This window comes from Panthera pardus, unplaced genomic scaffold (genome assembly GCF_024362965.1).
Source record: "Panthera pardus isolate Hobbes unplaced genomic scaffold, ASM2436296v1 HiC_scaffold_21, whole genome shotgun sequence".
Taxonomy (NCBI): Eukaryota; Metazoa; Chordata; class Mammalia; order Carnivora; family Felidae; genus Panthera; species Panthera pardus.
In genome coordinates, this window is record NW_026526777.1 from 395,001 (window position 1) to 419,250 (window position 24,250).

The 24,250-nt window shown below is 45.2% G+C and overlaps 1 protein-coding gene across 2 annotated transcripts in view; it reads right to left on the reverse strand.

The window, feature by feature from the left end:
- Nucleotides 1–21,928, reverse strand: part of GATAD2B (GATA zinc finger domain containing 2B) — an 87,297-nt gene extending 65,369 nt beyond the window's left edge. The window contains exon 1 of one of the 2 annotated variants that reach the window (XM_053908672.1): nucleotides 21,910–21,928. The gene's annotated coding sequence lies outside the window, so the exon portion shown is untranslated. Of the gene's footprint in view, nucleotides 1–21,321; nucleotides 21,542–21,909 lie in introns of those variants that run through there. The other variant, XM_053908670.1, reaches the window with a different exon arrangement.
- Nucleotides 21,929–24,250: the final 2,322 nt, after the last annotated feature.

The following is a 24,250-nucleotide window of genomic DNA, read 5'->3' on the forward strand; positions in this document are numbered from 1 at the left end:
CATGTAGTCAATATTTACCTTAAGAAATTTACCCTCAAGATTTCCCTGTAAATAAATATTTTTTCTCCTACAAAGATTTTCAATTAATGACAAAAGTTTCAAAAGCAAAACAGATTTTCAACAACCTAATGTACCACTCACGGCCACAATAACTTCAGTAGGCACTAGCTATTAGAACAGGATTTCTCAACTTCAGTACTATGGACACTCTGGGCCAGATAATCCTTTGTTGTGGGAAACTGTCCTGTGCACTGTAGGACAGTAGCAGCACCTCCAGCCTCCACATACCAGATGTCAGTAACAACCATCACCCGTTTTGAGGACCAGAAATGTCCCCATACACAGCCAAATGTCCCCTGGGGGGCTAAATACTCCCAGTTGAAAACCATTATATTTAACACCACCAAAAGGATTTTAACCGCAAGGAGGTCTGTGGCTATTATTACCAATAGTCTCAACCCTGAAGTAGGACAATACTAGCAGAGGAAGTCAGAACAGTGGCTACCTTTGGGGGTGGGGAAAGAAGGATAAAGGCTAGGAGGGAGCATGAAAAAGACTTGTGGGTGGAGGTAATCTTCCAGACCTCCATTTAGGTGGTCATCTTTTAAAGCTTTTTCTTTTTTAAATATTTTTTTAAATGTGTATTTATTTTTGAAGGAGAGAGAGACAGCATGAGCAGGAGGGGCAGAAAGAGGGAGACGCAGAATCTGAAGCAGGCTCCAGGCTCTGAGCTGTCAGCACAGAGCCCGACACAGGGCTCCAACCCACGAGCTGAGCTGTGAGATCATGACCTGAGCCAAAGGTGGACGCTTAACCGACTGAACCCATCCAGGCGCCCCTAAAGCTTTTTCTACTTGTATATTACACCTGGAGGGGGAGAAGATCACCCAAAAAATACGACAAAAAGAAAAACAAGATTAACAAGAGACTGGTAGTATTTCCTTGCCTCAATGCTGCGAGAAATCAGGTGCAAGAGGTACAGAACCAAGGCATCTGAGGGGCAGGAAGAGAAGTCACTAAATGTTTCTTGATGACATGATTTACCCTTAAATTCAAGATAGCTGACAGTATCCAGGTCCTTCCCTTAGCCACACAGCAAAAGCTACCCATTCCTTTTTACCTAAGAAGATTTCTAAGATTGATAATTACATCTGAGGTCAGGGGTCACATATGCTTTTCACCAAGACTTTCATACCTTTGACTCTGGAAGTTAAGAAAGGCTCTTCAAAAATCCCTTTAGGGGTGCCTGGGTGGCTGTCGGTTGAGCATCTGACTTCGGCTCAGGTCATGATCTCATGGTTCGTGAGTTCAAGCCCCACATCGGGCTCTGTGCTGACAGCTCAGAGCCTGGAGCCTGCTTCAGATTTTGTGTCTCTCCCCCGCTCCACCCCGCCCTGCCCCTGCTTGTGCTCTGTCTCTGTCTTTCAAAAATGAATAAATGTACAAAAATAAAAAATAAAAAAAAATCCCTCTAACAAGACAATCTCTAGCATTAAAGTCTGCATGAGATCAGTCATGAAACATAATGGCTCCTAATATCAAGACAGTTGCCTATTCCCAAGCAAGAACACCATTCAACAAGAACTAGATTCTCTACTCCACTTAGAGCAGTAAGATAATCTGAATCAAAAAAGGAAAGCAGGAGGGACCAAACAAAACAAAACAAAACAAAACAAAACACAGAATGACTTGTAGGTATTTCTGTTGACAGGAAAATTTTCAGACCAAGAAAGCAATTTCCTTGGGGCACCAGGGTGCCTCAGTCGGTTGGGCGTCCAACTTCAGCTCAGGTTATGATCTTGTGGTCTGTGAGTTCGAGCCCCGCACCAGGCTCTGTGCTGACAGCTCAGAGCCTGGAGCCTGCTTCGGATTCTGTGTCTCCATCTTTCTCTGTCCCTCCCCTGCTTACACTCTGTCTCTCTCTCTCAGAAATAAACATTAAAAAAAAAAAATTAAAAAAAAAAAAAAAAAAAGAAAGCAATTTCCAATATTGACTCAAATATTAACTACAAAGGAGTTTAGAGGATCTTCCTTATATATTCTACATATACATCCATAGATTTCTTAGGAAAAAAGAGCCATCACTCTAGACATTTTATGTTTCACTATTTTTTATAGTTATATATTACAATTTTATTAAGATCTCTTTTGGATTAATTAAAAAAGTCTGCAGCTATAGCTTTGAAAACTAAAGTAGTATCTCTTAAAAATACTTTTTAGGAGCACCTGAGTGGCTCAGCTGGGTTGAGCATCTGGCTCCTAGTTTTGCTCAGGTCATGATATCATGGTTCAGCTCATGGGATCGAGCTCCATGTCGTCGGGCTTTGCACTGACAGCTCGGAGCCTGCTTGAGATTCTCTCTCTCCCTCTCTCTCTGCTGGTTCCCCAACTCATGCGCATGCACACCCTCTCCCTCAAAATAAATAAATATTAAAAAAAAAAACCCATTTCCATAAGGAAGAAAAACTGAAGAGCACTCAAATCATCTGATTTTTCCCTTGTCCATTTCTTCTAATATGATGAGAGCAGAATAATCTTATGCAACCTGGAGAGAACGTGAACGACAACAACAAAACAACAACACTTACCTGAAACAGAGTTACTTGACTTTTGGTGCTGTTTCAAAACACCCAATGGTGTGCAAGAGAAAGATTAGTGCTTCTCAAGGAAATACTGAGTGAATCAATATTTTTCTACAAATAATCATCATGTCGCTCTAAAGCAGAAGTCTGCTTAAGAAAAATTTCTTCTTTAGGGACCCAGCACTATGTATTTAAAAAGTACCAACTATATGGTAATGGATTCAAATCACCACTTCTGCCATAAAGTTTCCAAAGCTTGGCCAGAGTTTAATACATCTTAAAACTAAAAGAATTACAAAAAAGTTGCCCTTACTTCAGTGACTGTATGTTTGCATATTCAAATACTACATTACTCTAAAACACTGCTGGTTTGCTACAAGTTGTTGGAAACAAGAAATAATGAGCTACCAAAACACCAATTCCAAATCACGCAGCTCTGGTAGGTATTTAAAACTGTCAAGTATCAGGGCACCTGGCTGGCTCAGTCGGTGGAGTGTGTGACTCTTGATGTCAAGGTCGTGAGTTCGAGCTCCACGCTGGGTATGGAGCCTAGTAAAAAACAGCAACAGCAACAAACTTGTCAAATATCCAAGATTAAACTAGAATCAGGAACTTTAATAACAAGCAAGTTAAAGAGGGAGTCAAAGGGGAAAGGGCATCGGATTTGGATTCATCCAACAAAATGAGATTACTCCTGGGTAGACATTTTGAAACTTCCATGAAAGTCAATTCCTGGCTGATTGATTTTCCTCTGAATAAAATGTTCTTTCAAAGAACACAATCTCGGGATAACTACCTTAAACTTATTACAAACATTTACCAAATAATAGCTTATTTGTCCAGTTATACCACCATTAATCTGGGACTGGAATTCATCTACACCACAGATTAGCCTTTTCTATAAAAGGCCAGATAGTAAATATTTAAGGCTTTGTGGACATCATCTTTGTTGTGACTACTAACTGTGACACTGGAGCAGTGTGAAAGCAGCCATAGACAATATGTAAAAAGTACGATTATTTCCAATGAAACTTTATTTATGGACACCAAAATCTGAATTTTATATAATTTTTGCATATAGTAAAATATCTTTTTGACTTTTTTCAACCATTTATAACTTTGTAAAACCATTCATACTTCTTAGCTCATGCAGCAAGCAAAGTTTACTAGCCCTTAGTTTGCTGACTCCTGATCTATATGCTTTCATTTACTTATTATTTAAAAAAAAAAATTTTTTAATGTGTATTTATTTTAGAGAGAGAGAGAGACACACACACACACAGAGTGCGAAAGGCCGCAGGGCAGAGAGAGCAGACAATCCAAAGCAGGATCCAGGCTCCGAGCTGTCAGCACAGAGCCCGATGTGGGGCTCGAACCCGTGAACCGTGAGATCATGACCTGAGCCGAAGTCGGGCGCTTAACCAACTGAGCCACCCAGGTGCCCCTTTACTTATTTTTAAGTAATATCTGCAGCCAACATGGGGCTCAAACTCACAGCCCTGAAATCGAGAGTCATATGCTCTGCCAAAGGAGCCAGCCAGGCACCCCTCTCATTTATTTTTATTAAACCTTTCAAATTTACAAAAAAGTATAGAGAATATTCTAACAACCATTTACTTATCACCTAACTTAAGAAATAAACCATCACAAAAACACTGAAGCTCTCTGACTTAACTATTCCAATCCTATTTTCCTCTCTCTTTTCCTCACAGGTAACTACTATACTGAATTTAGTATTTATCATTGCCATGTTTTTTCTTAATACTTTTACTTTACGTATGCAGGTATATCTATATGATAAATACAGGGTGCCTGGCTGGCTCAGTCAGTAGAGCATGCGACTCTTGATCTCTGGGTCATGAGTTTGAGCCTCACATTGGGCACAGAGGTTACTTAAAAAAAAAAAAAGAAGAAGAAGAAATACTGTGTTGTTTGTCAAGTTTAAAAGTTTTTATGGTATTATATATGGTATTACATCAACTCATCTTTTTAATATTACTTCTAATATTTATCCAAGTTGATACACGTAACTAGATTATTCGTTTAAATAGTATACAAAATGCCAATTACGAGGGGCACTTTGGTGGCTCACTCAGTTAAGTGTCCGACTCTTGATTTTTGGCTCAGGTCATGATCTCACAGTTCGTGAGTTCTAGCCCCAGGATGGGCTCCGTGCTGACAGAACGGAGCCTGCTTAGGATTCTCGATCCCTCCACCGCCCCCCATCCCTGCTGCTTCTCTTCCACTCATGCTCTCACTCCCTCTCTTAAAATAATAAACTTTAAAAAAAAAAATGCCAATTATGAGTATACCACAATTTAAATTTTCAATTTCCTATTCACACAACAAATTAATCACACATCATATGGCAGGTACTGTTCTAGGTGCAAGGGCTACAACCGTGGATAAGGCATAGTTCTTACCTCCACAGGGTTTAACTCTGATGGACACTAGCACTTTCCCTTTATTGATATTATCCCCTTTTCCCAAGTGAAGTCTCCAAAGTGCCCCTAAGCTAATTTTATCCAAAAAAATGCAGAGTGTTGGGGGTGGGGTGGGGGCAGGGGGAGAAGGCTACCAATTTAAGTAAATGGATGAGAAAAATCTTCCCTTCCCTTAAGGTTTAAAGAGGGTGCCTGGATGGCTCAGTCAGTTAAGCATCTGACTCTCGATTTCAGCTTGGGTCATTTAGCCATTCGTGAGTTTGAGCCCCACATCAGGCTCTGCGCTGGTGGTACAAAATATGGGCATTTTGTATACATTTTGCCTGCTTGGGCTTCTCTTTCTCTCTCTCTCTCACTCTAAAAATAAATAAATAAACAAACAAACTTTAAAAAAAAAAAACCCTCCAGGAATAAATCTCAGCCCAACTATCAAAAGTGTTAAGCTTTCAACATTCTAAAATTAGAAACTCCTCTGCAGTTGCCTTCATTGAAGCTTATGCCACAAATAGGTCGGTACTGATAAGACAATTGATTCCAGTTGCTTTTCCTTTTCATTTCCAAAAACCAGTGTCAGGCAGAAGGGAAGATAAAGATAAACAGTGTATATAAATCTTTTGATCAATCAGCAAAAGGAAAGATCTCAATAATCCAAACCTTAAGAGAACTGATAATAGGGGCGCCTGGCTGGCTCAATTGGTAGGGCTGTGATCTTGATGTTGGGGTTGTGGGTTTGAGCCCATGTTGGGTACAAAGATTACTTAAAAATAAAATCTTAAAAAAAAACAGAGAGATGGATAGAATTGATATTAGCTGGCCCAGAAGACAAGCTCTGCTCCTTGGAAGTATTTTAAAATAACAGACTTTTTTTGTTTCAATTTTTTAAAATATTTATTTTTGAGAGACAGAGAGAGAAAGAGAGCATGCATACACGCAGAGGAGGGGCAGAGAGGGAGACACAGAATCCGAAGCAGGTCCAGGCTCTGAGCTGTCAGCCCAGAGCCTGATGCGGGGCTCGAACCCACGAACCTTGAGATCATGACCTGAGTGGTAGCTGGGACACTCAACTGACTTAGCTACCCAGACACCCCTAAGATAACAGACTTCTTGAATAGGAATTAAGCAAGAGAATACCACCAACAATAATTAGTGAAAGTCTCCAATGTTTTTTTAATCAAGGGAGATGGTAACTTTGAATATCTCATGGCCCTGAATTACTCAAATTTCCTATTATTCCCTAAGGATGTTTATGAAAACTAAGTTTGTTTCATTTTACTCTGTACAGCAGGCTCTGAATATAGGATAAAATAAAGAATGTGGGACTGTGGTACCACCAAAGTTAACCCCTCTATTCTAACCCTATTAAGGCCTACTAATAAGTTCTAAGTTCACTAAAAAAATAAAATAAAATAAAGCTATTAAATAAAACAAATTGCCTTCGCGCTAAATGCATAGAAACAGAATGAGGAAGACAAATAAATGACCCACAGGCAGGAAAACTAGTCAAAAGGAAATCTAAGTTGTACAAGACGTTTGGTCTTACCCATCTCCTGAAAACAGCATGACCCTCCCGACAGAGGAGTGTTTAACTCTCTGCCTCTGCCTATTGGGAGTTCAGCCAGAACTCCAGTAGGGGTTTCCACGTGAGCAGTCAGTGACTGGGAACTGTACGGGCTCCTTACTCCTGGAACTGTTCTGATCTAAAAAGACTGTGGTGACAAGAGATGACTGTAGCAAAACTTTTACATTTAGATTTTGACAACTGACAGGGGTGAGGCACATTCCAAACATGAAAATTTTTTCTTTTTTTTTAAGTATTTTTATTTTGAAAGAGAAAGAATCTCAAGCAGGCTCTACACTGTCAGCACAGAGCCCAACACAGGGGTCTCGATCTCACAAACCATGAAATCAGATGCGACATGTAACCAACTGAGCCACCCAGGAGCCCCCCAAATTTTTCTTTTCAATGCCTACTCCTCTTTCCAACAACTGGTTACAGTCACATGGCCAACAACCAAAACTCAAAGATATCTGCTTTTAAGAAAAGAAATGCTAATAAAGTACACAGTGTTCCCAAAGATACTTGAAGACAATTCTCATCACTGTCCAGCCACACTACTTCCGTCAAATTTAAAACTGGGTGGTTTTAGAAACTCTCACAGCCTGTTGGTATGAATGTAAACTGGTACACATTTTTGGAGAGTAATTTAATAATATCTAACAAAATATTAAACATGTATACCCTTGATCCAAAAATTACATTTCTAGAAATTTTACTTACAGATACACTATAATGTATAAAGATGTATGTAAGATGTTTCAGTGGAAGTCTGGTTATGACAAAACACATACGTACATACACACACTGGAAACATCCTAATTGTCCCTCAGAGGAAAGAGATTAAGTAAATTAAGGCATATCCACACAATGAAGTATTACAGACACTAAACAATGACACACACGTGTGTATCATCTATGTACCTATGCAAGCACACACACACGTAGAAGAGTACAGCATAATGCGCAAGAGTTGAGCTTAAGAGTCAGACCTTCTTTTTCCTTTAATGTTTAGTTATTTTGGGGTGCCTGGGTGGTTCAGTCAGTTAAGAGTCCGACTGCGGCTCAGGTCATGATCTCACAGTTCATGGGTTTGAGCCTCACATCGGGCCCTGTGCTGACAGCTCAGTCTGGAGTGTGTTTTGGATTCTGCGTGTCTCTTTCTCTCTCTCTCTCTCAAAAAAAAACCAAAACCACCGTTTATTAACATGTTTAACGTTCATTTATTTTTGAGAAAGAGAGAGAGAGAAAGCACACAAGTGGGGGAGGGGTCGAGAAAGAAAGAAAGAGAGAGAATCCCAAGCAGGCTCTACACTATCAGCGCAGAGCCCCACACAGGGCTGGATCCCACAAACTGTTAGATCATGACCTGAGCCAAGATCAAGAGTCAAATCTCAACCAGCTGAGCCAGCAGGCGTCCCTCTAAGTCAGACTTTCCGACCCCTTATCCCAGCTCTTGTGCTTACAGGTCTGTGGCTACAGGCAAGTCACTGAACTTCTCCAGGACTTGTTTTCATTTGTAAAATGGGAATGATAACAGCATCTACCTTTAGAATATTGCAAAGATTAAACAAGTTAATTAAGGTGAAGTGCTTAGAATAGTGCCTGGCACATAGAAAAGCTCAGTAAGTTGTCAGTCATCATTAAAAGCATATCCAAGGTATTAGATGAATATGGGCAAGCAATCACAATAGCTAAAACTAAGCAACTGGGGCAAACATTGAGAGATTCTGAAAGCAGTATACTCAGGATTTGGTAAGCCTGTCTCATACTTACACCTGAATTGTAAAAACTGCCGAATAAAGACACTATTCCTACTTAAAAGGCACTTGTTCCTAATATGCTGTTACTTAATTTATATATACACTGTGTCAAGTAGTATAGTTATTTTAAGACACGTATTCTCTTCTGGGCTATACATCGTCTTCAAGACTGAGGTTGTGTCATTTATCTCTATCTCATTTATCTCTATACTTACACTCTACAACACCTACATATGTCTTTTCCATAGTAGGTGTGCAACAAACATTCTATGAATATACAAATGGTCAGGGTATTTTAGTTCTCCACAACCAGTGGATTTAAGTGGTTACAAAGCTCTGACAGGTAGAACAAGAGAAGAAAACCAAGTTTTCTCTTTATCAGAGTGATTAACTGTCATTTTCCTAGACTGAAAAAATCTAGGATAGGGAAAAACACCTGGGAATGATATTCCATGAACTGGAAGAATAACCCCACATCACTGATCAGAGCTTTGGATTTTCTGACATAATCTTATTTCACGAACTAGGTAGTCAACATTCCTAAATTTCTTTAAGATTTTATTTTTAAGTAACCTCTACACCCAACATGGGGCCTGAACTCACAACCCCAAGATCAAGAGTCGCATACTCTATCGACTGAGCCAGCCAGGCACCCCTCCTAAATTAAGTTTAATAACCTTGTAAGTAATACTCAAATTACGTATATTCAATGTGAAGAGAATAAAAGCAACGAAAGTCCTCAAAGATCAAGACTTGTCGGCAACAGGAAAGGTACACAGCCATAAACTCAAATATTCTTTCCTGGTTGAAATTGCTCTGATATCCATGAAAATATTTCACCCTTAAAATTTTCATTTAAAGAATTATACACACACACGGAAAAAACTCTTATTACAACACCAAAAAAGCAAGATACCATTTCACACCAACAGAAATAACCAACAGAAGGGGTGCCTGGGTGGCTCAGCTGGTTGACTTAAAAAAAAAATTTTTTTTTAATGTTTGTTTATTTTTGAGAGAGAGCGTGCAAGTGGGAGGGGGGCAGAGAGACACACAGAATTGGAAGCAGGCTCCAGGCTCTGAGCTGTCAGCACAGAGCCCGATGCAGGGCTTGAACTCATGAACTGCAAGATCATGACCTGAGCCGAAGTCGGACACTCAACCAACTGAGCCACCCAGGTGCCCCTAAGCTAGTTGACTCTTGATACTGGCTCAGGTCATGATCTCATGGTTCCGAGTTCAGAGCCTGCTTGGGATTCTCTCTCTCTGCCCCTTCCCTGTGCATGCACGCTCTCTCTCTCAAAATAAATAAATAGGGGGCCCCTGGGTGGCTCAGTCAGTTAAGTGTGCGACTCTTGGTTTTGGCTCAGGTTTGGCTCTTGGTTTTGGCTCAGGTTTGGCTCAGGAACCTCACAGTTCCTGAGTTCGAGTACTGCATAGATTTCTGTGCTCCTGCTTGAAATTCCCTGTCCCGTGCTCGCTGGCGCTCTCTCTCTCTGCCCCTCCCACATGTGCACTCTCTCTCAAATTAAATAAACTTCAAAAAATTCAAAATAAACATTTAAAAAAAATTTTTAAAAGCAGAAAATAAAGTGTTGGTAAGGATGTTGGACTCCTTGTGCATTGCTGGTGGGAATGTAAATGGTACAGTCATTGCAGAAAATAGTATGATGGCTCCTTGAAAAATTACATGATCCACCAATTCCAACTCTGGGTATATACCCCCAAAGATCTGAAAGCAAGGACTCAAACAAATATCTGCAGACCCATGTTCACAGCAGCATTACACACAACAGCCCAAAGGTACAAATAGCCCAAGTAGCCATTAACAAATAAAAAGATAAAATGTGATATATACATAAAATGGGATATATATTTAGCCTTAAAAAGGAATGAAATTCTGACACACACTACAAGATACGGATGAACCTCGAAAACATCACCCAAGCAAAATGAGCCAGACACAACAGGACAAATATTGTATGATTCCACTTATATGAGGTACCTAAAGTAGTAGAATGTATAGAGACAAAGCAGAATGGTTGTAAGGAGCTGGTCAGGGGAGGGATAATAGCGAGTTATTTTTTCATAGGTATGGGAATTTCAGCATGGGAAGTTGAAAAAGTCTGGAGATGGATAGTGGTAATGGTTGCATGACAACGAGAATGTACTTAATGACACTGAACTGTGTACTTAAAAATGCTTAAAATGGTGAATTTATGTATATTTGACCACAAACTATGTGGCAAATTTACCATTATCTTTTAAAAGAATGTCTAACATTTACTGAATAATTACTATCTGCACAGTACAGAAAAGTTAAGTAAAAGATCTTACAACTACCAGTAAATGGTGGAGTAGAAATGTGAACCCAGGACTTTGACTGTGGAGCTATACTTTTAATCATTACCATGTCCAAAAGTTATTCTAGTTTAACCAAAGAAAGCAAGCTTTGAAGTAATTAAGTGAAAAATCTCCACGAAGAGTAGTAGCAGTACTAGACTGTGTTCTCATATCCAGACGCCTGAATCCAATTTATGCACAACACCACTGAGAATGGTTGGTTCAGGGATGGGGGGTTGGGGAAGGGGGACACAACACCAAAGGTTTTCAGAATAACAAGCAAAAGCTAACGGGGCCCAGTCTAGACAGCACACTGATATGCACTAAGCAGCTCCAGTAACAACAGAATTAAAATGCCCACGTCCAAAGGCTTCTTCAGTTAATCTATATAGCTATAAAACAATGACTAAAACATTTCACCATTCTCCTACAATAATTGTTTGAACCGTAACAGTACCCCTTATACAGTCCTTTTCACACCCTCAACCCAACTGAATCCAGAAGATAGCAGAATCAAAGGAACTACAGACACCTTAAAATTTTATTTTTTAACGTTTATTTATTTTTGAGAGAGAGAGAGACAGAGAGAGCGAGCGAGCATGAGCAGGGGAGGGGCAGAGAGAGAGGGAGACAGAATCCGAAGCAGGCTCCAGGCTCTGAGCTGTCAGCACAGAGCCAGATGCAGGGCTTGAACTCACGAGCCGAGAGATCATGACCTGAGCCGCAGTCGGACACTTAACCGACTGAGCCCCCCAGGCACCCTTAAAATCTTATTTTTTTTAAAGTTTATTTATTTACCTTGACAGAGAGGGAGAGAGGGAGACAGAGAAAGGGGGGGGGGGCGGGAAGAGAAGAGAAAATCCCAAGCAGGTTCCACACTGACAGCGTGGAGCCTGGATGCAGGGCTCGAACTCACAAACCATGAGATCATGACCTGAGCCAAAATCAAGAGCGGAAACTTAACCAACTGCGCCACCCAGGCCCCTAACATTTTATTTATTAAAAAAAATGTTTTTTAATGTTTTGTTCATTTTTTGAGACAGAGAGAGCATGAGGGCGCACATGAGCAGGGGAGGGGCAGAGAGAGAGGGAGGCACAGAATTGGAAGCAGGCTCCAGGCTCTGAGCTGTCAGCAGAGCCTGACATGGGGCTCCAACTCACAAAACATGAGATCATGACCTGAGCAGAAGTCAGATGCTTAACCAACTGAGCTACCCAGGCGCCCCTAAAATTTTATTTTTGATACAACTTTATCATATTGTATTTTATTCCCCTCCTGTGAACATTATCGTATTTGGCCAGCCAGAATACCAGGTTTCATCTGGAAATGAAAACTGCCCAGATTCTAACCTTGGTTATACACTTCTGTGACATCCACCACTCTGACAGAACTGGGAACCAACAATTTAATACCAGATAGATATCAAAGCCTTGATATCGTGATGCAATAGTCATTCAACAATCAAAACAGCTCATAACTACTCATGAACTGTAGTGACTCATTATACTTCAAATAAATTTTTACATCCCTATCTAGGCTAGAAAGGTCTTATTCCCTTGAATCCTCAAGATTTTTCAAAGATGCACTTGTTATTTTTAAGATGTTTCTGTCCACTGCAAAGCACAGCTGTAAAAAATCTTTTTCCAGGGGTGCCTGGGTGGCTCAGTCGGTTGAGTATCCAACTTGGGCTCAAGTCATGATCTCACAGCTCTTGAATTCGAGCCCTGCATCGGGCTCTGTGCTGACAGCTCAGAGCCTAGAGCCTGCTTCAGATTCTGTCTCTCTCTCTCTGCCCCAACCCCGCTTGTAGTCTGCCCTCTCTCTCTCTCAAAAATAAATAAACATTAAAAAAAAAAAACCCTTTTCCAGTCACCCATATTCCTTGAAACCTTTCAGTCAATACTGATGCACTATACAGAATTTAGATGGGAAATAGCATGCTAAGCAGAAAGTGAAGAGTTAAAAATGAAGGCTAATGAAAACTTCGTATTGAGTCTTAGTATAATCAGAAACCATTATTCTAGTTTCTATTCGTTTGGCACAAAATACCTGGATTTAAAATACTCTAAAAAACAAAACTTCAGGGCCACGTGGGTGGCTCGGTTGGTTAAGTGTCCCACTCTTGGTTTCGCTCAGGTCATGATCTCAAGGTTCATGGGATCAAGCCCTGAATCAGGGCTTGGGTGATGACAGTGCAGAGCCTGCTTGGGATTCTCCCTCTCTCCCTCTCTCCCTCCCTCCCTCTCTCCCTCCCTCCCTCCCTCCCTCCCTCTCTCTCTCTCTTTCCCCCCCTCTAGCCCTCCCCTGCTTGCTCTCTCTCAAAATAAAGAAACTTTAAAAAAGTTTTTTTTTTTTTTTAAACCAAGCCTTTCAAATATATAAAGCACTCAGCTGAGGAACAGAGCATTTTTTATTACTTGGAAATAAAACAAACAAAACAGCATCAGAGAAACATATTAATTTACTAATGGACACTTACAAGCCAAAATCTAGTATATGTCAAGAGTGTCATGACACTCACATCAAATTTTCATAGAATCTAATACACAGTCTTCTAGCCAACCTGTCCAGGGCACTAAGGAATTCACAAGATCAACTGTTCCCATCTTTCTGATAGCAATGCATCAGCCTAGCCATATAAAATATGTTAAAGAATGATTAGAAAACTCCTCCTCCATCCAAATAATGTTATCCTACAGGGGAAACATTTTCAATACTTTTCACTGGCAGCTCAAAGTAGGAGATAAAAGTTTGAAATTCAGGAGTCCGCACCATTCAGGTAACCTTTATGCCTTTAAACGATGTAAGGACAAACTTCTCAAAGTTTTGTTTTAATTTCAAGACAAACATATCACCTTCAAAGGACTGAAAAACCAAAGGTTTTACTCTTTCTGTCCTCTGATCCCCAGGTCGGTCTGCATGCCTCACAGGAGAGAAAGACAGATGGGCTTTGCAGATTCCTTAGTATGACAGCAACATCTTCACAGAAAGGAAGGGCTTCTTGCTCTTGGCTCACAGGTTTCTGTTCACTTACAAAACTGCAACCTTCCTCTCCTGCATCTAGCACATGAGATCGAAGGTGGTGGGGGCAGCATCCCCCTGCGAATTCACTGAAAGTGAGGCCAAGCTGGATGAACGGTGCCACTTGCCTTAGAGGACGCATGGGGGTGGGTGGGGTGGGGGTGGGGGGGAATGGCAGCCTCCATACCAGTGAAATTTCTAAAAAATATCTAGCTTAATGCCACCATTCTAATTCTCTGGAAAACCAGCACACAAAAGCAATCAATTCCCTCATTCCAGAGTGACAACCCTTAGAAAACTTTCACCTCAAAGAGGAAAGCAGAATGGCAAAGCACAGTACTCTCAAAGCACTGAGATCACTAATACCTTAAGAAGCTCTTTCATGGTCAAATAGTTGTGAGAGCCTTTGCATACTTTAGCCATTCTTTTACCACTCCCAATGTACAACGTGTATTTAGACATGCAAGGCTCTGAGAAGTCATGCTGGGAGGAAATGTGCCTTAACTTAATGTAACCCCAAATTTTTCAAAACACTATTTGACCACAGAACTTTTTTCACATAAGACCTATAGATGCTATTCTATTTTTTGTTTTGTTTTTGTTTTTGCTTTTGTTTTTAGAGCAAAACAAAACTCTGTGAGAAATGTTAGGAGAATGGTAAGATCACAACTTTTGGGGTCAGGCAGAGTTGTCCAAATACGGATTCCAGCAAAATGACAACATCTCTGGAAACTGGGTTTTCTCATCTATAAAATGGTTACAATATCTCCCTCACAGAGTTACCATCTGAATTAAAATAGTACAAAGCCTGTACACAAAGAAAGTGCTTGAAAAATGAGCTTACATTTAAAAAATTCTTTTAAATTCTATGGGGCGCCTGGGTGGCGCAGTCGGTTAAGCGTCCGACTTCAGCCAGGTCACGATCTCACGGTCCGTGAGTTCGAGCCCCGCGTCAGGCTCTGGGCTGATGGCTCGGAGCCTGGAGCCTGTTTCCGATTCTGTGTCTCCCTCTCTCTCTGTCCCTCCCCCGTTCATGCTCTGTCTCTCTCTGTCCCAAAAATAAATAAACGTTGAAAAAAAAATAAATAAATAAAAATAAATTCTAAAAGTTGCAAAAATCCAATCCAAAAAAATCTGAAAAAAAAATTACAGAATCCATGACTGAGACACTCCTTGAGCGGTATACACTTCCCAGGATTTTGCGACCTTTTCTGTTCACTGGGATACTGGGGCAGATTTAAATCTGTCACATTTAAGACGAAAAACAGGAGTACACCACACCTACAGATGAAAATAGCTGCGAACAGAACTCCCGTCGTAGAAGGGTATTTCCGTCTTCAATGATAAAAAGAGTATGAACAAGAAAAAAGGAGTTATGAGGAGAGCACATAACAAGTAAAAAGTGTGCAGTGTCTCACAGCTTATTAAGCACCTTTGTGTACAGTCTCATTTGACAGAAATCTCTGGATTTCTGGGGTGTACAGCAGCTCTCGGATCCCCATTTCTGAGGTGAGGAAACTATGGCCTGAAGGTTACAAATGACCAAACCAAGGTCACACAGACGATAACTGGCAGAGCCAGGACTCCAACTCTGTCCTTCTGCCCCAGAATATAACAAAAGGGATACCTTCTAAATGTATGCGGCATTTTCTCATATTCCTATTTTTAGAATCTTTTAGGTGACGGGCGCCATGCTAGGCACTGGAGACACAACAGTAGAAAGACGTGGTGTTTTTGAGGATGTTTACAGACCACGGAGGGGAGACAAGCAATATTTATAGAGTGAGATCAAAGAAGAAAGCGTATCTAAGTCTCTCTGAGAAAGTCAGGGAAGGCTTCCCACAAAGTAGCATTGGAGGTGGGACCTGGAAGCTGATCTAGGAACCTGAAGAACTGTATCTGCTCACGTACAAACCGTAAGGGAGAGATGCAAGGCTGGACAGAACGGCAAGGGCCAAGATTCCAGGGCCCGAATACTATGAAAGGTTTAAATTGCACCTTTACACAAGCGGAAACTATTGAATACTTTTGAGAAAGACCAAGAGAATAATCAGATCTCTGTGTTAAGCCATTCTGAATACAATATGATTGAGAGTTTAAAAGGGAACAAAACTAAAAACAAAGAGATCATGGCAATCTTCCAAATGAGAGCTGTAGGCCCAAAAGTAGACTAGCAATGGAAATAGAGAAAGAGATACTGATTCAGAAATATTTAGAAAATAATGAATAAGAGAGAACTGGACAACAGTGCTCCCATTGCTGGCTTAGGTGACACAGAAGGGGAGCCGACGATGAACATGCTGGGTGTGAGGTACGGATGGAAATCAGAGGCAGAGGAGTCTAGCAGAGTAGAACACCAGAAACAAGAGGCTAGACTTTAAGAGAGATGCGATAATGTATATGAACACATGAAGGTTTTTTTGAATAATCAAGTGTTATTTATCATTTCAATGGGAAGGCAGTAATTTTACCATTATTTGTATGATGCTTCAAAGTTCACACTTTAAAATCCCGTATTATGCTAATCACATTTCGTACGTTTGTTATAAACAACTGTGAGATTAGGAAAACAGTTATTAGTCTCATTTGATCAACAAATATTTATTAACTATGTATCAAGCACTGTATTAGGCATTAAAATACCAAAATAAATCCATGCTTTCATGGACCTTGTATCATAGGAAGGGAAACAGTAAGCAATAAATGTAAAAAAAAAAAAAAAAAAAAAAAAAAAAAGGGGGTGGGTGGGTGGGGCACCTTGCCCTGGCTTGCTCAGTCAGAGGGAGCATGTGACTCTTGATCTCAGGGTCGTGAGTTTGAGCCCCACTTTGCTATAGAAATCACTTAAATAAACTTTTTAAAAAAGCAATAAATGTAACAAATGTGTTATAAAGTTATAAGTGCTATAAAAAACAAAAATAGAAGGGTGCCTAGGTGGCTCAGTTGGTTAAGCATCCGACTTCGGCTCGGGTCATGATCTCACAGTTCATGAGTTCGAGCCCTGCGTCGGGGCTCTGACAGCTCAGAGCCTGGAGCCTGCTTCAGATTCTATGTCTCCCTCTCTCCCTGCCCCACCCCAGCTCATGCTCTGTCTCTCTCAAAAATAAATAAATATTAAAAATTTTTGTAAAAAAATAAAAACAAAAATAGAGCATGGAAGAATTAGGGGTGAGGGGTGGTGAAGGTGCAATTTTAAGAGGTAGGATAAGACCTCACTGAAAAGGTGACATATTTAAACAAAAACTTAAAGTTGAGGAAATTAGTCATTTGTATTATCTCTGTAGGAAAAACTATTTCCCACTGGCAGGAAGAGCTAGTGCCAAAATCCTAAGATACAGAATGTAACTCATGTATTTAAGTAACAAGTCAAGGTAGCTGGAACTGAGTGAGCAAAAGGGAGAAGGACAGGTCAGCAGAGAAGGGGTAGGGAACCGCAGATCATTTAAGATCTTGTTGGCCACTGTAAGGACAGACTTTTACTGAGGAATATGAGAATTTAAAAATTAGGAGCCTTATAAGGGCAGGTGAGATGGGGGGAAAAATTAGAAGCATTCCTCAAGGTCACGTAGCTAACAAATGTTAAAACTAGGATTTGACCCAGGATTTCTAGATTCTCTATACCAGTGTTCTACTAGGCCCACCTGCCAGTTACTAGTCCTACAACCTTCCTCCCAGGAAGTCTGAATTTAAATACTCTCAAAAAGCTACTTTGGAAATAACTTCTAGGTAAGAAATGCACAAACTCTCCAGTTAACATTTCTAATCCCTCACAACTATAACGGGTACTTATTAATCCTCATGTCTAATCTAAATCCTACTGACATTCCAGCCTACATCTGGGGAGATTACAAATTCCACCTTCCCCCAAAATGAGACAAGATCAAGAAACTTTTGATCAAGAGGTTTAAAGCACGACTTTCAGATTCAAGTAATGATAACTTGAATTATTTTCAAAATGTATATGTTTTTATATTATCTGTGAAAATCAAGGAGAAAATGGCTCAGGAATGTGGAAGTGTGGTCATTTTTTGTCAACAGTTTACTGGTTAGTAACAATTAAATTCACGTGTTGTCAAAGCTGCTTCCGCAATTACTAGAACTCTTTGAGGTCTGGGATTTGACCAGTCTCACACCTCAAAAGTAACAAAATATGTGTTCTTATTCACCTGTTGCTTTTGGTACAATAACCCAAAACTCTTGATAGCTTCTTGCCAGTTAATGGCAATGTAAGACAAAGATTAAGGGATTTGAGGGAGACACCAGCTAAGAAGTGTAAAAGATGGGCTAAGCTCTTTGACCACCCTGGGTCACTGCTCTCCAACTGAATGAACTGAAAAAACTACACAGGAATATTTCATACATCCGCAAGAGAGTAAAAGATGCAACATGAAAAGGAAGCATTTCAAATCAGATCTAGCCTCCAGTGCCTGATCATTACCACCTGAATACAGGGGTCTCTGCTCTATGGACTCTGGAGCCACCAAGATCTGCAGAAAGTATCGCAGAAATAGAATACTGAGGATAAACTAAACACAGCTAAGAGAAGCTCTCCCCCGAAAAGCCAGCCCTTTTCAACAAAAACTGAACTTCCTCATGCATCTTTTCCCAAGCTTAGCCAATGCAGGCGAACTGCAACTTTGTGTGGCATTGTCTGATAGGTTGGATTTTTCCTGAGCAAGAGGTGGACAGCTTTACGCCAGGGCTAGATTTATAGTCAATCTGGGTGTGTCTTTTTTTTTTCTTCTTCCCTCCCCTCCAAACTGCGTCAGAAAATGCCTGACTACCGGACCTCGATGTGTTATGATGCCGTTCAATACCGCAAACGGTCTGGGAAAGAAAATTCCTTCGTCCGAGTTATGGCTCAAACCTTACACTTTCTCTAGCAGTTGTGTTAATCAATCAAAGTTGGCTTGGCTTTTCTCAACGAGCCCAGCAACACGAGCATTCTGAGTGCAGAGGGCTGCTTGTCCCAGTGGGTTGCCTAACGTGGAATATACTCCAAAGTCCCGAAACAACTGCTGCTCCCCTACACGCGCACCTCCAGCCTGGTGGGTGGGGAAGGTGAGGAAGGAAGGAACGGTGAACTGAAACAAGAGGCCTGGTTTACATACAACGCACTCCTTAAAGCCAGGATGAATCCGGAGGACCCAGCGTAAGATCAGGAGGACAATACTACTGACACACTGACCCCACCCCACATGCTGCAGGTCTGTAACCGGATTCCAACCAACCTGAAGGTCTGACCAGGCCCAACCAGCGGGGAGGAAGGGTGTAGCGGGTTAGAAACATTTGTCAAAAGCAAAAACAAAAAAACCAAAACCATTAAAGAAAGGAAGAACGGGAAAAAGGAAAGGAGGAAGGGGAAAGGGGGTGAGACAAGCAGCACTTCAATGAACGCTGGGACTATGAAGTTCAGAGAAAATCTTCACTTCTTCCCTCCCCAACCCCGTGGCCTGATTTACGCTAACACAGCAGTGAAAGTCACCGCCAGAACGCAGATGTAAAGGGCCGATGAGGGAACCTGGTCAACACTGACCCTAAACAAGGATGTGAAGGCAGCCTCTATTCAGACCCTTTTCGAGCTGCCTCTAAACAGGAAGTTAACAGCCATCACACAGTCAGGGGAGGCAGACCACAGTGTGGTAAAGACGGATGCTGCTGCCAGCTACGGGTCCCTGTCACTTCGGGGACATGTTGTCAAGTAAGGAATAAACAGGACAGAAGTCCAGGGGCCTCACCGCTTCTCAAACTGGGTCACTCGGCCTGCAGGTCTGGGTTCTGATTCCTACTGGTCAACAGCCGTCTGCTGCGTTCCTCACCACGCTGACCACCTCGGCCACTGGGCTAGAACCGACGCTCCTCCACAAACGAAGACAGCACTACCACATCGGTACTCCGGCAAGCTACCCGCTCAGAACGCCCAAGGAAAGAGGATGCTGGGCCCAGCCCAGCCCCAAACGGTGACTAGGCGTCAGTCGCCAAAGGAGCGGCACGGATGGGGGGCCCTCCTTGCACACGTACCGGAGCCCTCCACAGCACCACCTGCAGCAGCCCCAGAGGCAGCCTCCTTCACCCGGCGCGGACGGGAATGGTACTCCGGGACGGTATACTCTATCCGCAGGGCCCCGGCACCGAGCACGTGAAGGAGACTTCTAGGAAGAGTTCAGGTCAGTGCAGCACAGAGAAAGCAGTGGAGCCCGCACTCAACACCCCAACAGGTTAACCTCCAACACACAGACACCACTGCCGCTGCCAGAAAACAATGGGACATCAGTGGACGGGGAGGAGGACTGAGAAGCAGCACGGGCGGAAGGGAAGAATTCACTTTGTATCGCATGCACGCACTGTCTACCCAAAACTAAATTCTTAGAAATAAAAATGTTTCAAACGCTCAAAAGCACCAGCTCTTCCCCGCGGATCTGTGCAAACCGCTTTGCCCCAGCTGCCGCTACCCAGAGCTCGCGCCGCAGTGTGGCCTCCCCTCTGCCGAAACATAGTAAGCGTCCCCCGGCTCTCCCACGCGCACACAAAAGCCCTCCGCACCACCACGCATCGGAAACGAGAAGACTCCCGGTTCTCCGGATGACAGCAGAAGAAAAGGCTGAGAGCCGGCTCGGCGAACACGCACATGCCGCCCACCCGCCATCAGGGCCTCGGTCTCCACCGCGGCGCCAGCCCTGGGCGCCAACACCTTGTGTCTGGAAAGAGTGCGAAGAGGCGAGCAAGCCTTCACGGAGGCGAAGGCTGTCCCGGGCTGGCGCAGGGCGCCCACAGCGGGGCTCGCTCCTCGGGGCAGCCGCGGGCGGGGCGGCAGAAAGGACGCTAGGTCCCGGAGTGGCTAGGGGAGGGCCGGGCCCAGTCCCGACGACCCCCAGGCGCCGAGCTGGGATGCACGCGCAGGGCGTCCCGGGAGCCCCGCGGGGTCAGGGGCAGCCGAGTCGCTACAGAAGAGAAGCGCCCACACGGGCGGGGACAATTCCCTTCCCCGGCGGGAGGGCGACGCAATAAAGGGGCCAGGTTGCGCGCTGCCGAGCCCTTCACCTACATAAAGAAAAACCCTCGCGCCGCCCGCACCCTGCGGACCCCCCGGGGGGCCCGGCGGCCAGGAGACCCGGCCCCGCGCGCGGGGAGCGGCCCCCACGCCCCGAGGGCGCCCCCGGGGGCGGAGAGGGTCGGGGGGGGGCGCTAGAGAGGAGCGGAGGGGACGCATGGCGGGCGGGAGGCCGGGAGTGGAAGCGGGGATGGCGGGGGAAACGGGGCGCGCGGGAGGGGAGAGAGAGTAAAAGCAGAAGGAACGGAGGGACGCGAGGCGGGGGCGCGCGAGGCCGAAGGGAAAGGCCGGAGCGCGCGCGCGGGCGGGGGAGGGGACGAGGTGAGGGGAGCGCGAGGCGGGGGCGCGCGGGGCCGGGCGGGGGAGGGGGACGCGAGGCGGGGGCGCGCGGGCGGGCGTCGGCTCGCGGGCGCTTCCCCTCCCCCGCCCTCCACCTTTCCCTTCCCCCACCTCCGCCGCCGCCGCCGCCGCCTCCTCCTCCTCCCGGCTCCCTGCCGTCCTCGCTGCTCACCGCCCCCGGGCGGGCGGGCGGCCAGGCGGGCCTAGGCCAAAGCTCCTCACCTGGCGGTGGCGGTGTAACTCCCGGCGAGCTCGCCTCCTCAGGCGGCGGCGGAGGCGTCGAAAAAGGGAGGCGACGGCACAGTGGGTTCCGGGCCCCGCCGACGGGACCGGGGGCGGGGGCGGGGGAGGGGGGCGGGCCGGCCCGGGGCGGGCGGGCGGAGCAGACACTGCGGTACAGACGGGGGCAGCGGCGGCGGCGGCGGCGGCGGCGGCGGCGGCGGCGGCGGCGGCTGCACCGGCGGCGGCACCACACAAACAAGGACGCTGATTGGGCAGCTGCCAAGCGCCTCGGCTCCGCCTTCCCCACACGCCACGACGCCCATTGGGCGACCTAAGCCGGCCTCCCCGCCCTCTTCTCCTCGGCCACACCAATAGGAGACGGGATGCTGGGACTACACCCCACCCTTGAGGAGTGAGTGGCTGGAGAAGTGATGACTGGCGTACGTAATACCCAATCCTAAACGGAGGAGGGGGATGGTCTAGCGGGGGCGCGTTAATGGGTACCTCGGCCAGTCCCAGACACATCCGGGTCTTCAGCAGCCCATTAAGTGTCGGGGGTCAAAAAATCGCTTCAGGCTGCAACTTTACCTCAGAGACGTTTTGGTCCCCAGGCAGCCGCCGTACCGCAGTCTCCCCAAACCGGGATTCCCCGTCGGCCCGCTCTCATTCTTCCGACTCCAAAGATGGAGGCCGGCGAGCGGGCACCAGACTCCGCGGTGGGTGGTGGTTCATCGCGACAGAATCCCGGAATTTGACGGGGGCAGTAGCCGTGGGCGCTCCGGCCTGGCTGTGCGCGCGGGGCGTGGCCTGCCCGCGTCCGGCCCAGGCCTCGAGCCTCCCGGGGCCGGCGGTGCCGGGCGCGGGGCGGCCCGGCGTGCGGGGGGCCTCGGGGCGAGGGGCGGGCGGGGCTCGCGGCGCGAGGAGCTGCGTCCGCTGGGTCGCGCCTGGGCCCGGCGCCTCGAGCCGGCCTCCCTGCCCGCAGCCCAACTGTCAGAGCGGTTCTCGAGCTCCTCGAGGACCGAGATCCAGTGACCGGAGTCAGGGTGCCGGGGAGCCGCTGGCGAGCGCTGCGCTACGGGCTCATCACCTACTCTTTTGGGCCCTCCGCGGACTGATTCATTGATTGCTCCTAACTCTCCAGGGAGATAGTGTTGTCTCCAGTGTACAGGCGGGGACATAACGTGCCCAAAGTCACCCGTGCTAAGTGGCAGGGCTGAAGCCCGAACCCACGTACATCAGGGTCGGGCTCAGAGAGGTTGAGTTACTTGCAAAGGTCGGACATTTAATTACGGAGGAGGCAGTGGTTTGAAACCAGGGGTAACTGGCTCCGGAAGCGCTAGAATGTCCTTTTCGAATCCTTTATTGCTACTTTTTTTTAATGTTTATTTTTTAGAGGGGGCGGGGGGAGGCACAGAAACTGAGGCAGGCTCCAGGCTCTGGGGCTGGAACCCAGGAACCGTGAAAAGCATGACCTGAGCTGAAGTCAGACGCTTAACCGACCGAGCCACCCAGGAGCCCTCAAATCCTTTAGAAATCAAGGCAAAGGAAACTGGTGGAGGATGCTCCATGAAGATAGGTGGACCCTGGGCGCCCACGCAGAGGGGTGCGCCCATTCTTAAATTCCTGGCTCCTAAGGTCCAGATGAAGAACGTGGTCTCTGGAGTCAGGCTGCCTGGGCTGCATACCTCTCACCAGCTGTAGGATTTGGATGCAAGTTACTTAATCTCTATTCTCTATGCCGCAGTCTTCCCTATGTGTAAAATGAGGGTACTGAGAAGAGCGCCCAGCTCATAGGGTACTTGTGAGGATTTCAAAACGGTACACTCAGGGGCGCCTGGGGGGCTCAGTCGGTTGAGCCTCCGACTTGGGCTCAGGTCCCGTTCTCATAGTTTGTGGGTTCCAGCCCCACGTTGGGCTCTGAGCTGTCAGCACAGAGCCTGGAGGCCTGCTTTGGATTCTGTGTCTCCCTCGCTCTCTGCCCCTCCCCCACTCGCGCTGTCTCTCAAAAATAAACATTGAAAAATTAAAAACAAAAAAATAGTACACTTAAAATGCTCCGAACAGTGCCAAGGACATAGTAAGCACTTAGTGAACGTAATAAATGGTAACTATTGTGAGAGTTTTCCTCACTTCCACCTCTTAGCTCTAAATTCAGCTTGTATTGCTGTCTACCTGTTGTTCCCACCTTGCTCTGCACTGAAAATTGCTTCTCATGTGGATGGCTTCGCTGCCTCAGTTACTTAACGTACAAGACAGAGGGCCTGTCATGTGCTGGGGATCCAGGAGAATTGTGACAAAGTCACAGCCCTCATTGAAGGCGCAGGCCTTCCCTGACCTGTTTTGCCCGTTCTCTGCCATCTGGCTGAGAGCAGACTCCGGGAGCCTGGTGGCTGAAGGTGCCGGCCTGACGAAGATACCTTTCAACGGGAAGACCGTGGAGGGGACTTTGAATCTAGGGTGCTCAAACTCCAAGGAAGACAAGTGTGTCCTCCAAGGGGTCACTGTTGGAGCGGACCTGACCTTTCCCTCTGCAGACTGCCTGTTTGTTCGTTCTCTTTTTGAAGCTAGCATTTACGGAGTGTGCTTAGCACTGTATATGGTTTATATAACTAATCTTGACGAATAATCTCCTCGGTTTGCAGGCAAGGAAAAAATGAGGCACAGCAGTTAATTTGGCTGATATAATACAATTAGTAAACGGCAGAGACAAGATTTAATTAAAATTCTGTCACACTCAAGCCTACTTGCTCTAAAGTGTGGGTGGAGAAAATTGAGCCAGGTAATTTAGGCATATCCTTCCCCTCATACAGCTCCCTAGGCCACAGGACCCAGTTGTCAGACATCATAGTGAGTACTTCGCTATTGGAATTTCCAGATATTCTTGTGTTTGAAGAACTTTGGAGTCCTGTCCCATCTGTCTGTAGGTGTC